Source organism: Schistocerca piceifrons, chromosome 4 (assembly GCF_021461385.2).
Source record: "Schistocerca piceifrons isolate TAMUIC-IGC-003096 chromosome 4, iqSchPice1.1, whole genome shotgun sequence".
In the NCBI taxonomy this organism is placed as follows: Eukaryota; Metazoa; Arthropoda; class Insecta; order Orthoptera; family Acrididae; genus Schistocerca; species Schistocerca piceifrons.
In genome coordinates this window covers 97,202,097-97,216,368 of record NC_060141.1, presented here as the reverse complement: position 1 = coordinate 97,216,368, position 14,272 = coordinate 97,202,097, and the positions used below count along the sequence as shown (strand labels likewise).

The following is a 14,272-nucleotide window of genomic DNA, read 5'->3' as shown; positions in this document are numbered from 1 at the left end:
TATTGTTTAACTTGTTTCTTACAAGCCACACTTCATATGCTTACCACCATTAAAGTGCTACTTTAGGCTCGATGAGAGAAACAGAGACATGAAAAAATGAGCTTACTCCCCCAATTGACTTTACAAGCTTCTTGGGGGTCAGCACAGTGAATTTCTGTATACTTTGTAAAATGTAAATGTAAAAGAAAGCTAAAGTGCTACAGTTCTATTTCATGCCTTCTATCTATGCTACCAATATTTGTGATCTACAGTGTGTGTTGAAAACTGTGTATGTGATTACGGTACATAGTTGCTGCATCTGTACAATGTCAGATTTGAACACAAAAGTTTTTAAAATGTGCTATCGCAAAACCCTTGTTCTATTTCTGTGTGACACCTCTGCCATAGCACATGATCTGCACATAAGTGTATTATCAGTACTTCACAAGCTTCTTTAATCTGTATCTGCAATCCCATTGTTGAAGAGCCACTTCTCTCCACACATCCAGCAGGCGAGCTCATTTCAAAAAATGTCTAGAATAGCACCAGTGGCATACTTACTTGTTTCATGCAGGAATGTTGTCAGCACTGCTGTGAGATGTAATGGAAGCAAAAGGTGTGTCAGCTGTTTGTGTAGGGCAGCCAATGAGAGAGCAGCAGGAAGATGACATGTTTCAAAGTAATACATTTGAAAGGAAGGGCAAACATAGCTGTAAATGAGGGTTATTAATTTAATTGTTCCTTGTGTGAGCCACATTTGTTTAAACTGTGCTGTTATTTTAAACTGAGGGCCGTGTCGCAAGCCTTGATATATATAAAAACAAAAAATAAACAAAGACACGGTGAACTATTTCTCTGCAAGCCTCAAAGAAAACCGGTGAACTATTTCTCCGCAATATGTTGCTACACAGTCAATCTGAACACTGAGTTAACAGATCAATGTTTTTTGAGTGAATCATGGGTGGAGCCAGGTGGATCAATGTTTTTAATTAAATCATTGGAGACAGTAAGTGGATCAATGTTTTTTAATCAAATCATGGGAGGAGGTCAGGGGATCAGTGTTTATTAATGTATCAAATGCGCGACTATTATGAATAAACATTGAGCCACCTTCCTTCTCCCACGACACAGTTAAAAAACACTGATCCACTTACAGTATACTCACACAAATTGATTGTGTACCACCTCCACATTTGATACATTTTTGTGTTTCTGCACATGCACCAACATCAGTCCACTTTATACACTCGCTGCCATAATCACAAAACATTTTTCTAGAAACTCACTAATATACTGAAAAATGGCAAAGAAGTCAATGGTTTCAATTTTGGTACTACAGTGCCCCTCTCCGCACCTCTCATTGGCTATACAAAATTGTTTCACTGCCAATCTATGAGCAATCAGATAAGCACCACTGTGACTGCCAGTAGCCCTGATATAGACTTTAAGCACTCATTTTATGTGTGTTGTGTGGCTTGGTGGCTGCGTTGGCTGATGTAACAGGTCGCCAGCTAATAAGAGCAATATCAGTCTGGAAATGGCCAATGTTTCCTTGATTCTGACGGCACATTTTCTTCAAGACTCAGGGTTTGAATTTAAAAGGTTGACGATTGATATTATGCTGAATACAGTACATTAGAAATAGGCACAAAAAGATTTGGCTGAATTGTAAGTGACACAAGAAAGGGGGGGGCTGGGCCCATTCATCACATATTGGCTCGATCCAGAACATCGACTGGCCTGTTTTTCCACTGCTGCTGCAACCTAGCAGTAGTTCTATTATATTTGCATGATGAAGCTAAATGTTGCAAATTGTGTCGGCAATGCCGATCATGGATTAGGTTAGTATTTACTCCCTGACCTCTCCTAAATCTGCAATGGCGTAAAACATTCCCTTAATTTTGGCACCCGTGGTGCAAACTGCCTTTCTTTTGTGACACATATAACTTGTTCAGTCACATCAAATGTCAGTAGGAAGACAACGGGATGAAGTCTCATGGGATGTTAAGCAACATAGAATTGATGTAAACCTTATGCGGAAGAAATGTGAAATTGCGAAATTTTTAGCATTGGTCTTATAGATTATTCACAGAGGCTATGAATTTATGGTGCAGAATTGTGAAGAACATAAAATCGGAGAATATAAAATTGAAGTTCAAATTTAATAATATATTTGCTGCTACTAATCACGATTTTTGTTTAATTTGTATCTTGCTCGACACTTTCTTTGCAAATACTTACTATAAAGTAGTGACAGGACACAACAATACCATCTGATGGCCATTTTTGATGTGGTTTTTTCTTTTTTTTGCCAGTTTTGGTGTAATTTTTTAATGACTTATTTTTCCAAGTTTGTTCTCTATTTTTTCCTCGTGCCATAGTTTTCAGTGTAATGTTGAAAATTGAGAAAATTGAAATCATACCTATCAGTTATATTTTTTGCATGTGATTGCTGTGTCCTTCGGTCAGTATAAGAATTGGTATACCAGGTCTTGGTGCTGTTTTCAGTTATTTCTAACACACAGTCCAATTTCCAGTCTCAAAAAACAGTTACTTACCTGGCAAATTTTCTCATGCAAAGTTCTTATACACATTAGATATTTATTCAGGAATTCAGCAGAGCACATCCATAATGTACCGTTTTCAGCTTTACAAATAGAATATTTGCTTTTTCAAGAAACTCAGTCGGCCTTTTTCCAAAATGATCTTTCCTTTTTTCTATTAACAGTTTTTAAGTTTTCAATGATTGAAGATGGCTGCTGTTGGGAAGCAAGAAGCAATATTTAGATGCGAACACAGTGTTTTTCAACATTATCTTCTTGTCTTATCCAGTTTGACCAAGGCAAAACCTGCAGAACACAATTCTTATTTCTATAGCGTATAAACCATAACTAGGAAATTGCTCAGCTCTTTTATGTTCATTAATAGCGATGTGATACCACACTAGGTAATGCTGTAAATACAACCTCTGACAAAGTTCAATGAATAGTCCTGTAACATGAATGTAGATGAACTATGAACTACAGTTACCTTACTGTCCTTTGAAAGTCACCTCCCAGAACTATGCACCACTGAGCTCTGTGATACATGTTCTGGAAACTTTTCATGAAGTCTTCCTTTGGGATGGTATTCAAAAGCTGCCTCATGTGTTGTTATGTGTCAGGAATATCGTCAATCTCTTCCCTTTCAAAGCGAGTTCGAGTCGAGGGAATATTAGGAAGCCTGGAGGATTGAGATCTGGTGAGTATGGTGGATGCTCAAGTTGCACCACCCCCTTTTTTACAGGAACTGTTTGACGATATTGGCTGTGTGTGGGTGAACGTTGTCATGAACAAAAAACCAGGAACCTTGTTGTGTGTGCTGGGGTCATACCCTGTGTAGATGTTACATGAAATGGTTCAGAATTTCAACATACTGTGCAGCATTTGTTGTTGTTCCTTCAGGTAAAAATTCCTTTTGGATAATGATGTGACTATTGAAAGAGGTGATGAGCATCGTTTTGATGCATGATGTTTTGGCTCTGACCTTTTTCCGATGAGGTGATGTTGGAGAACACCATTCCATGCTTTGCCGTTTCTTTTCAGGGTTGTACTGGAGACACCAGGTTTCATCCTCATTGACAATACAGTTCAAGAAATTGGTTGTCACATCCACTGCTTTGACAAAATCCCCTGAAGTCTCTGAACGTGCCTGCTTTTGGTCATCAGTCCAGCGATGGGGCAGAATACGACAACACGTTTTCCTCTTTCCTAACTCCTGGATAAGGATTTGTCACATGGATTCATGGTTCATCTGCAGTTCATCTACTATCATGTGCACAGATAATCGATGGGCATTCATTATTAATGTCCTCACTTTCTCAATGTGTTTGTCGCTGACGGTGGTTGCCGTCATCCACTACGGGGATTGTCGGTAACCCTTTCCCGGCCTCGTCGAAAACGGCCAAACCTCTCGTTCACACACATCATGGACAATGCTTGATCGCCATAAACACGTACCAGCATTGCATGCACTTCTTTCAGTGTCTTGCCAATCTTAGCACAAAATTTTAAATTGATCCTTTGCTCGTTCATTGTCCTGTTCTCAGTTGAGAACCAATACACTAAACAAGCAATTCATCCAACAGGTCTAACTCGGAACACAAACTATGCTCAATGGAACTACGGTGAGGGCAGGTTGTCAACACCGGCCGCTGCGCAGGTGCAGTGTTGTGGGTCGCCACTGTTGCCCAATCAACCGTTCTGACTTCATTCACCGAACTTTATTATTAGAGGTTGTAGAACCAAACTTAACTATCCACATTACTTCATTCAATGATGGTAGGTCCCCCATTTCAGAGAGGTTCACTGCCATTTGTGGAATATATCTTGTACAGGTCTATACAAGGGTCTATACAAGGGCGATGTACTTGAGGACAATATTATGGAAATGGAAGAGAATGTAGATGAAGATGAAATGGGAGATTTGATACTGCGTGAAGAGTTTGACAGAGCACTGAAAGACCTGAGTCGAAACAAGGCCCCCGGAGTAGACAATATTCCATTGGAACTACTGACGGCCGTGGGAGAGCCAGTCCTGACAAAACTCTACCATCTGGTGAGCAAGATGTATGAAACAGGCGAAATACCCTCAGACTTCAAGAAGAATATAATAATTCCAATCCCAAAGAAAGCAGGTGTTGACAGATGTGAAAATTACCGAACTATCAGCTTAATAAGTCACAGCTGCAAAATACTAACACGAATTCTTTACAGACGAATGGAAAAACTAGTAGAAGCCAACCTCGGGGAAGATCAGTTTGGATTCTGTAGAAACACTGGAACATGTGAGGCAATACTGACCTTACGACTTATCTTAGAAGAAAGATTAAGGAAAGGCAAACCTACGTTTCTAGCATTTGTAGAGTTAGAGAAAGCTTTTGACAATGTTGACTGGAATAGTCTCTTTCAAATTCTAAAGGTGGCAGGGGTAAAATACAGGGAGCGAAAGGCTATTTACAATTTGTACAGAAACCAGATGGCAGTTATGAGAGTCGAGGGGCACGAAAGGGAAGCAGTGGTTGGGAAGGGAGTAAGACAGGGTTGTAGCCTCTCCCCGATGTTGTTCAATCTGTATATTGAGCAAGCAGTAAAGGAAACAAAAGAAAAATTAGGAGTAGGTATTAAAATTCATGGAGAAGAAATAAAAACTTTGAGGTTCGCCGATGACATTGTAATTCTGTCAGAGACAGCAAAGGACTTGGAAGAGCAGTTGAACGGAATGGATGGTGTCTTGAAGGGAGGATATAAGATGAACATCAACAAAAGCAAAACGAGGATAATGGAATGTAGTCGAGTGAAGTCGGGTGATGCTGAGGGTATTAGATTAGGAAATGAGACACTTAAAGTAGTAAAGGAGTTTTGCTATTTGGGGAGCAAAATACCTGATGATGGTCGAAGTAGAGAGGATATAAAATGTAGGCTGGCAATGGCAAGGAAAGCGTTTCTGAAGAAGAGAAATTTGTTAACATCCAGTATTGATTTAAGTGTCAGGAAGTCATTTCTGAAAGTATTCGTATGGAGTGTAGCCATGTATGGAAGTGAAACATGGACGATAAATAGTTTGGACAAGAAGAGAATAGAAGCTTTCGAAATGTGGTGCTACAGAAGAATGCTGAAGATTAGATGGGTAGATCACATAACTAATGAGGAAGTATTGAATAGGATTGGGGAGAAGAGAAGTTTGTGGTACAACTTGACCAGAAGAAGGGATCGGTTGGTAGGACATGTTTTGAGGCATCAAGGGATCACCAATTTAGTATTGGAGGGCAGTGTGGAGGGTAAAAATCGTAGAGGGAGACCAAGAGATGAATACACTAAGCAGATTCAGAAGGATGTAGGTTGCAGTAGGTACTGGGAGATGAAAAAGCTTGCACAGGATAGAGTAGCATGGAGAGCTGCATCAAACCAGTCTCAGGACTGAAGACCACAACAACAACAACATCTTGTACAGTCCCTTCAGCAAGCTGACAGTTGGCATAACACCATAGCATCACTTACAGCTGCAAGTGCATTCTTAAACACTTTCTCTTTCTGAATAGGTATGTGCCAGATGTGATAAAACCAGTAACTACACCCCCCCCCCCCCCCCCCTTCCACCAAACCTCTGATTCTTAACAATCAAACTTCAGCTGAAAGCGGTTATACAGTGATATAATTTTGCAGGTGCCTTCAGTGGAGAGTGTTTGCAAAATTTGTTGTGACTAGAGCTGGTAGGAAAGAAATAATAAATTAAAATGTCTTTGCCTGATGCTGAAGTTTTACTGCATGATAGCGGAAATATAGCTAGGGATAATTTTAATAATCTTTTTTTCTTTCATTATTTTGTGGGGAGTGTCAATGAGAAAAAGTTTCAGAAAGGTTTGAAATTATGTGTAAAATTTGTTGGACATTTCTAAGTGCTCTCATTCTTGAGTACTGGAATAATATAGTTTGGGTAATTTAAGCAATGCAAATTATACTGCTGCAATACATACACACAGTTTCTAACTTGAATACTTGTCTTATCGTGTTAAAGGTTTAACTTAAGATTTTTAAATTCAGTCTGTAATTTCATGAAATACTTAAAAATCAAAATTTTGTTGCCCTTGGAAGTCATTAAATAGGCAATCTGCAAATGTAACTGGATTAGCTTCTAGCAGTTTAGTATTAGGGATTGGTGCATAAGTTTATAGTATTTTTGTTTTGCATGTTAATATTGTGGTTGCTATGGGTTTGTCTATTGGTTGTTATGTTTCACATGTAGTTCACTGTTGGGGATAGTGACTGGAGCTGTGGATGCTATAAAATGGAATGCCAAGTGGAGAAATCAATGTGTGTCCGACATGCACTTCTGTTTGATTTCAGTAGAGGGGTAACAGCAGCAGAAGCAGCCAGAAATATTGTGCCCTGTATGGAGATAGTGCCATTGGACAGAGCATGCCAGGAAAATGGTTTTCTTGTTTTGAGGAGGATCGTTTTGACACTGATTCTCTAGGGTCAGAAACACCTTCGGGGTTTGATGAATGTTGTTTAAATGAATTAATCCACAATGATCTTGGTCAGTGGACTCGAGAACTGGCAAAGATGATGAACTGTGATGATTCCATCACCCTGTGACATTTGCATGCAGTGTGGAAGGATCAAAAATGGGTGTGTGGATGCCAAGTGCTCTAACCCAAAATCACAAAAATCAGCAGGTGGTCATGTGTGCATCTCTGTTTGCTCATCATCACTTGGCTTGTGAACAACACTGACCATTTCTATGCTATATCATTACAGGTGTTATGCAAATGTAAGGAAAAGAAAGGAGTGGTTGAGCCCAAACAAAATGGCAACTCTCCGTTGAAAGACCTTTGCACAGTCACAGAAGATTGTTATGCATCAGGCGGCACAGTGACAGTGTGGTATATTGCAAATTGCTTCCCTGAGGTGTAACCATCGGTGCTGACATTTATTGTCAATGGTTGAGGCATCTTGTGGACACGGTCCAAAAAAATGACCAGGAAGATTGTGTGAAGTGATGCTCACAATAATACCCACCCTCATTCTGCTAGACTGACAAAAAACATTATACAGGAGTTGGATTGGGAAGTCATTTTGCACCAACCTTATTCTTGTGACCTTGCACCCTCAGATTTTTAAAATGGAATGATCATATAAAGTTGATCGTTGGTAAAGCAGATGCCAGACAGAGATTCATTGGAAGAACCCTAAGGAAATGCAAACTGAAAACAAAGGAAGTAGGTTACAGTACGCTTGTTCGCCCACTGCTTGAATACTGCTCAGCAGTGTGGGATCCGTACCAGATTTTGATAGAAGAGATAGAGAAGATCCAACGGAGAGCAGTGCGCTTCGTTACAGGATCATTTAGTAATCGCGAAAGCGTTACGGAGATGATAGATAAACTCCAGTGGAAGACTCAGCAGGAGAGACGCTCAGTAGCTCTGTATGGGCTTTTGTTGAAGTTTCGAGAACATAACTTCACCGAGGAGTCAAGCAGTATATTTCTCCCTCCTACGTATATCTCGCGAAGAGACCATGAGGATAAAATCAGAGAGATTAGAGCCCACACAGAAACATACCGACAATCCTTCTTTCCACGAACAATACGAGAGGGAATAGAAGGGAGAACCGATAGAGGTACTCAAGGTACCCTCCGCCACACACAGTCAGGTGGCTTGCGGAGTATGGATGTAGATGTAGATGTAGAAGTGGCAGTATTGGTATGCCGATTTCTGTCTTCATTGCTGATAAACAGTAGTCTGCATGGATGCTTGAACCAGGTGCCTGCTGTGGAGGCCCATGTACTGCAACAATGTCCACTGAATGGTCATTTGGGAGGCATTGTCAGTAGTCTCATTGTCCATATGGGTGATCAGTTGCCCACCACTTACATGTGTATGTACCTGTGCTGCACCACAGTTGCTTCAACTCTGATTTTGGGCAGTGCTGTTTTGCCATGAATGGTATACTTTAACCAAAGTGACACAAGAACAGTTTACAAACTTAGCCATTTCAGAAATGCTTCCACCTTTGGCCTGGAAACCAGTGATCATGCCATTGGATGCCAGATAAATTGCTTCGTTTCTGCTTTGACAATGACTGCAATGTTTTCCACGCCCTCCTGGCATACTTTATATCCCCTCTACTGCTGGTGGTGTCCCCTGCAGTCTAAAAGTGCTTATTGCATGTTGACATTGAACATAGGCAGTGGTCACATTAATCTAACTGGACCGTGTATTAGGTTATTTTGAAGCACTAATTTATCGCAGATGTTACTTTTTGAGATTGCTGTAAATAAGTACACAAACTAGAGTTAGAATCGAAGTACCGTAGATAAGATATATGTAAAAATTCATCCTACTAACCAGATCAGCCAGTGTGCTTTCATTCTATACACTTAGAATGGCAAAATTGGTCCGTACGTGGGTCACCTTCCCATTCCTGGAATTTATACACTAACCTCTCTGCTGTTTCAAGAAATGGGAATAACTATGAAGACCACTTTGTGATTGCAGAAAGAAAAAAGTAGTATTTTTCCATAGTCCGTGTTAAGAGCATTTTTATTCATGTAACTGATTTTAAGATATTAAATCTCATTTCCAATAATGCATTGTTATGTATTAAAATGAACTGTACTTGTCTTATTTGACAAAATGTACAAATGTTTATTGCAGTATTTTCTGTATTAAGATCTAATTGTTCTTGTGGGAGTGCAAGTGTTTACGAAACAGAGAGTGAGAAATGAGGTAATCTGGCTTATTTCAGATGCTTGTTTTCCTTATTTTCAGATTTGCTCCGTTGCGGTCTTCATGTGCAGATTTTTTAGATTGTCTTTTATGAGGTATTCGGCAATAAATTGTTTGGCTATTATTTTAGCAGAAAATATTTTTGAGTGATTATGTTATTATGATAAATATTTGCAATTGACCAACATATATGCTAATTTTCCAAAAAGTTATTTCAAATACATTGATACAATTTTATCTTCTGTTTACTCCAGTATTTGTTTATTGTCCAGGATACAGAAAAGAATGGTTTCAGCAAGAAGGTTTACCCTTTGAACCACGAAGTTTTTTGTTTGATGTTTTCAGATTTAATTCTCATTGTCTATTGGCTGTAAACTTTTATTTTTATACTTGAATCCTTATTGCTGTCAAAACAAATATTAACACCAGTTAAGCAAGTTTCAAAATGAAGTTTAGAGCAGGAAACCCTGCCTCCCAATGTGTGTTAACTATAATTAAATCTTGTGAAATTTAACACATTGCTGTTTTTATCTGTCCTCCATGATTGGATGAAGAGAATAGGATATGTAAAGTGTGGGAACATCATCAGATCTTGAGTGATCATGATGATGATCATGCATAATCATGTGTGAAAGCTTTATAAAGTACCTGACAGTGTTTGAAAAGAGCATCTTCATGGGTCTCCATTTGGCTGGCTGATTGAATAGTGCAATATCCAGATTTGTAGAGCACTCGGTTATGATAGTGGCCTAGTGTTGGACTACAGGGGAACATGAGAGCAGGCATATTTGTCAACAAGAATCCAGTCAAGCATGAAATGGAATGAGTGTATGGCATTGTTGACCAGGAGGTTCCATCTGGGGAAGTTCATCCCCAAGTGCAAGTCTTATTTCAGTTGACGCCACGTTGGGTGACTTGCGCACTGGTGATGAGGATGAAATGATGATGACAAAACACAACACCCAGTCCCCGAGTGGAGAAAATCTCCAACCCAGCTGGGATTTGAACCTGGGCCCATTTGTATGGGAGGCGAGCATGTTACCACCCAGCTAAGCAGGCGGACTCCAGTCAAGCATGTCTGACCAGCACAAGGGTAAATCATTTCACCAAGTGCATCTTAACCTCTTCACATCTGTGTTTGTAATATGAGAAAAATCAATGGACTCTGCAACATTCTGTTCTTTCTGCACCATTGGACAGAGACTAGGAGCAGTCAGACTAGATTACCATCCCATGCTTAGGCTGCTGTTTACACCACAACACAAATGACTGCATTTGGATTGGTACTGTGACAGTGAAGTGCAACTGTTGATGGACGGTGTCATATTGTGTTCAGTGATTAATTGTGCTTGTACACTACCCCAGTGAACAAAATTGCCAAGTATGGAGACAGCCTGGAAAAAGATCGCTTTCATCCAATGTTGGAAAGGCACAGAAGTATTACTCATCCATCCTGTTATGGGTGGCCATCAGATATGTCTTCTGTCATGGCTGCTAGTGATTGAGAGAACTGTGATGGTGCAATGGTACGTAACTGATACCCTGCATCCTCGTGGTCACCTTTCATGTGACAGGATTGTGGTACCATTTTTCCACAGGACAACACTCATGTACATGTGGCACATGTCACTATGAACTGTCTGCATGATGTTAAGGTACTCCTGTGGCCAGCAAGTTCCCTGACTGAACAAGTGTGTACCAATGCAGACATCAATCTATCCAGTGCCAGTATCTAGGATAGTTGCAACATTTGTGGGCCATATTGCCTCACGATGGGATACAACTACTTTATGGCACCCTTCCCAACCAAATCAGTGCATGAATACAGGTCAGAGGGTGTGCAGTGTCATACTGATAAGTGGACTAACACTGCTAATTTCTTTGTAAATTTGATTTGATTATGTAATCAGTGAAATAACATCACAGAACCTTCAACAAGTGAAGTTTCATTTTGTTTCCTCGCCCCCTCCTGGGTACTTCACCTTCCTTATCAGGCAGTGTACAAAAGCTATTGGTGACCTGCTTGGGAACAGCAATGCGTCATCCACTCAGCTACCGGTGTAGAAATTGCCCGTATATATTGATGATGTACAAAACTTTTTTCAGAAATTGGAAATTGATTTCCTTGTGACAAGTTTCATGTGAACTGTAGGAAGCAATTTCCTATAAGCTCGCTTGCCCCAAGAGTGACTTCAAATAGCTCTAGTGTTGTTGGGTGTTGGTGTAGTATTGAAGGCAGTAACATCAAGTGAGACCATACAGGAGGTTTTATATTAATTTCAAGTTCTAGTTTAGAGCAGGAAACTGCAAACATCTGTCTGTGCAAGAGAAAAAAATCATGTTAATATGCAAGATGAACCCAGTGTTTTTAGTTGTGTTCCCAATGGCATCCAAGATGATGTTAAAAATGAAAGATAAAGCTCCAATTTTATGATGATTATTTATTTTACAATTGCAATTTCAGTCCTTTTGGGCCATTGTCAACTGGCACTGCAAAAGCTAAAAGAATACAAAAATGAAGCACAATGTGTGTAACATCAAACAAATATGACGCTCTGTACATCATGAAATAATGTAAATTATGTTAACTGTTACCATTGTGAACATCTTGCACATAAATCGCTACAAACCAATATTCTAACACGCTTTTTACATGTGCACTAAGACTGTTGGCATGAAAATACATTCACAAGTCAGACTGTCTGTGGTCTTCTCAATAATAGTACATTACAGAGATAATAATTTAAGTGTTATATCATAACATCTTTTTATGTCTGTTGAAATGTACAGTTTTCTTAGCTGTCCTCAATTTCCTAACACTTAATTGCAGGACCCCATCACAATGAAATTTTCATCTCGCTTAGTAGATATTTTACATCAGAGTTTCTTAATATCATCATCATCATGATCCTCTGCAGAACTAGTAGGCGTGTAAAGTATACTAAGTATACTTGTACAAATACAATGGGTCTTGTCCTTGCATCTGTCTGAGCTACAAAAAATACGTTCACTGTACTGATCACAGTTGAATATCACATTTGTAATTTTTTTTAAAATTAAGACTATTTAATTTTGTGTTGGCAGCCTTGTTCTCAATTGGCCAGAAATCAATTCTATCACTGTATCTTACCAATTCTCACTGTATTTCTGCTTATCTACTTATCTTTCCAAATTCTGTAATCTACCTACCCAATTATGCTATTGTGTGATCTGACATTCCACATGATTCATGGAATGTTAGAGGAGTATTTTTTATGACTATATTGTTTTCAATAAATCCAGTCCAGATATTCTAAAGGAGGACAATTTTATCCATTCAGTAGAGTTGCATATCCTCGGAAATATAGTGGCTGTAGTTTCCCCCTTTCAGCCGTTGGCAGTACCGACATAGTCATGCCATATTGATTATTGTTACAAGGTCAGGTCAGTAAAATCATCCAGACTGTTGCTCCTACAACTACTGTAAATGCTGCTGCCCCTATTAAGGAATCATGTACGGACATTTTGGACCGTCAGTGTAGGCATTACAGATGACTATGATTATCAGGATCAAATCTTCACATAATAAAGAACTGAATGGAGAAGAGGTGGATGCTAGTTGATGATGAATGCTTGAAATTGGTAAATGGAAAATACATAATACAAAGATGCTGACAAGGTACACAAATATTGTTAACATTTGTACTGGTGTATTACAATGAGGTGACAAGTCATGAGGTAGTGATGTGCAAATATACAGATGGCAGCAGTCCTGCTTCCACAAGTTATAAAATGGCAGTGCACTGTTGGAGCTGTCACTTGTTCTGAGGTGATTAATGTGAAAAGGTTTCTGTTGTGATTATGGCCACGTGACAGGATTAACTGACTTTGAACACAGAATGGTAGTTGGTATTAGATGCATGGGACATTCCATTTTGGAAATCATTAGGGAATCGAATAACCTGCAATCCACAGTGACGAGTGTGCCAATAATACAACATTTCAGGCATTACCTCTCACCACAGATAACACAGTGGCAAACAGCCTTCACGCAACGGCCAAGAGCAGCTGTGTTTGCAGTGTTGTCACTGTTAACAGACACGCAACACTACACGAAATAACTGCAGAAATCATTGTGGGGTGTACAAAAAACATATCCCTTAGGACAGTGTGGCAAAATTTGGTGTTAATGGGCTATGGCAACAGATGACTGACACAAGTGCCTTTGCTAACAGCATTACATTCCTCCAGGGCCTCTCCTGGAGTTGACTGCATCTGTTTGTTCCTAGATTATAGGAAAACCTTAACTTTGTCAGGTGAGACCTAGTTTGTTGGGAAGAGCTGATGGCGGGGTTAGAGTGTTGTGCAGACCCCTGACAGTGGCTCCATAATGTTGTGGGCTGTATTTATATGGAATGAACTGGATTCTCTAGATGTTTGGGTACTTGTAGCCGTTCATGGACTGCATGTTCCCAAACAACGATGGAATTTTTGTGGATGACAATGAGCCATGTCACTGGGCATTGTGCCAGGCAGAAGGAAGTCTGACACGATATTAGGTGGTGTCCCGTAACTTTTGTCACCAATAATCGCTAATCTTGATGTAAACAGAATTTACTCAGTAATAAATCATGCCGTCTCTATGCTACATGTTATGGAAAGATGTAACTGGAAGAAAACTAAAGAATTAGAAAAACATAAGTTGAAACATTAGGTGTGACTTTGTATTTAAAGTACAAAAGTAAGGTACAGAATGCTAATCAAAATACTAATCAAAATACTAATCAAAAGGTTCTATACACATGTCATAATTTCTGATGCTGGCACTAAATAAGAATACAGTTCCTATAATACAATAAGAAATCAGTACAAGACAAGAATAATTCATAACTCAAACCATGGTAAGATTGACACACAAACCTATGTATATGAATCAAGGACAATGCATAACTGTTGTGTACATAGTTCCGCATAGTCAGCGCATACACATCTTTCCCACTAGAGCGCGCCCTGCTAAGCACAACAGCGCAGGCGCAGCGCTCGTCT

At 39.5% G+C, this 14,272-nt stretch overlaps 1 protein-coding gene across 2 annotated transcripts in view; it reads left to right on the top strand.

The window, feature by feature from the left end:
* Positions 1-9,495, top strand: part of LOC124795527 (OCIA domain-containing protein 1) — a 44,835-nt gene extending 35,340 nt beyond the window's left edge. For both annotated transcript variants that reach the window (XR_007016715.1, XM_047259598.1), the window contains exon 7: positions 9,290-9,495. The gene's annotated coding sequence lies outside the window, so the exon portion shown is untranslated. The remainder of the gene's footprint in view (positions 1-9,289) is intronic.
* The last annotated feature ends 4,777 nt before the right edge of the window (positions 9,496-14,272 follow it).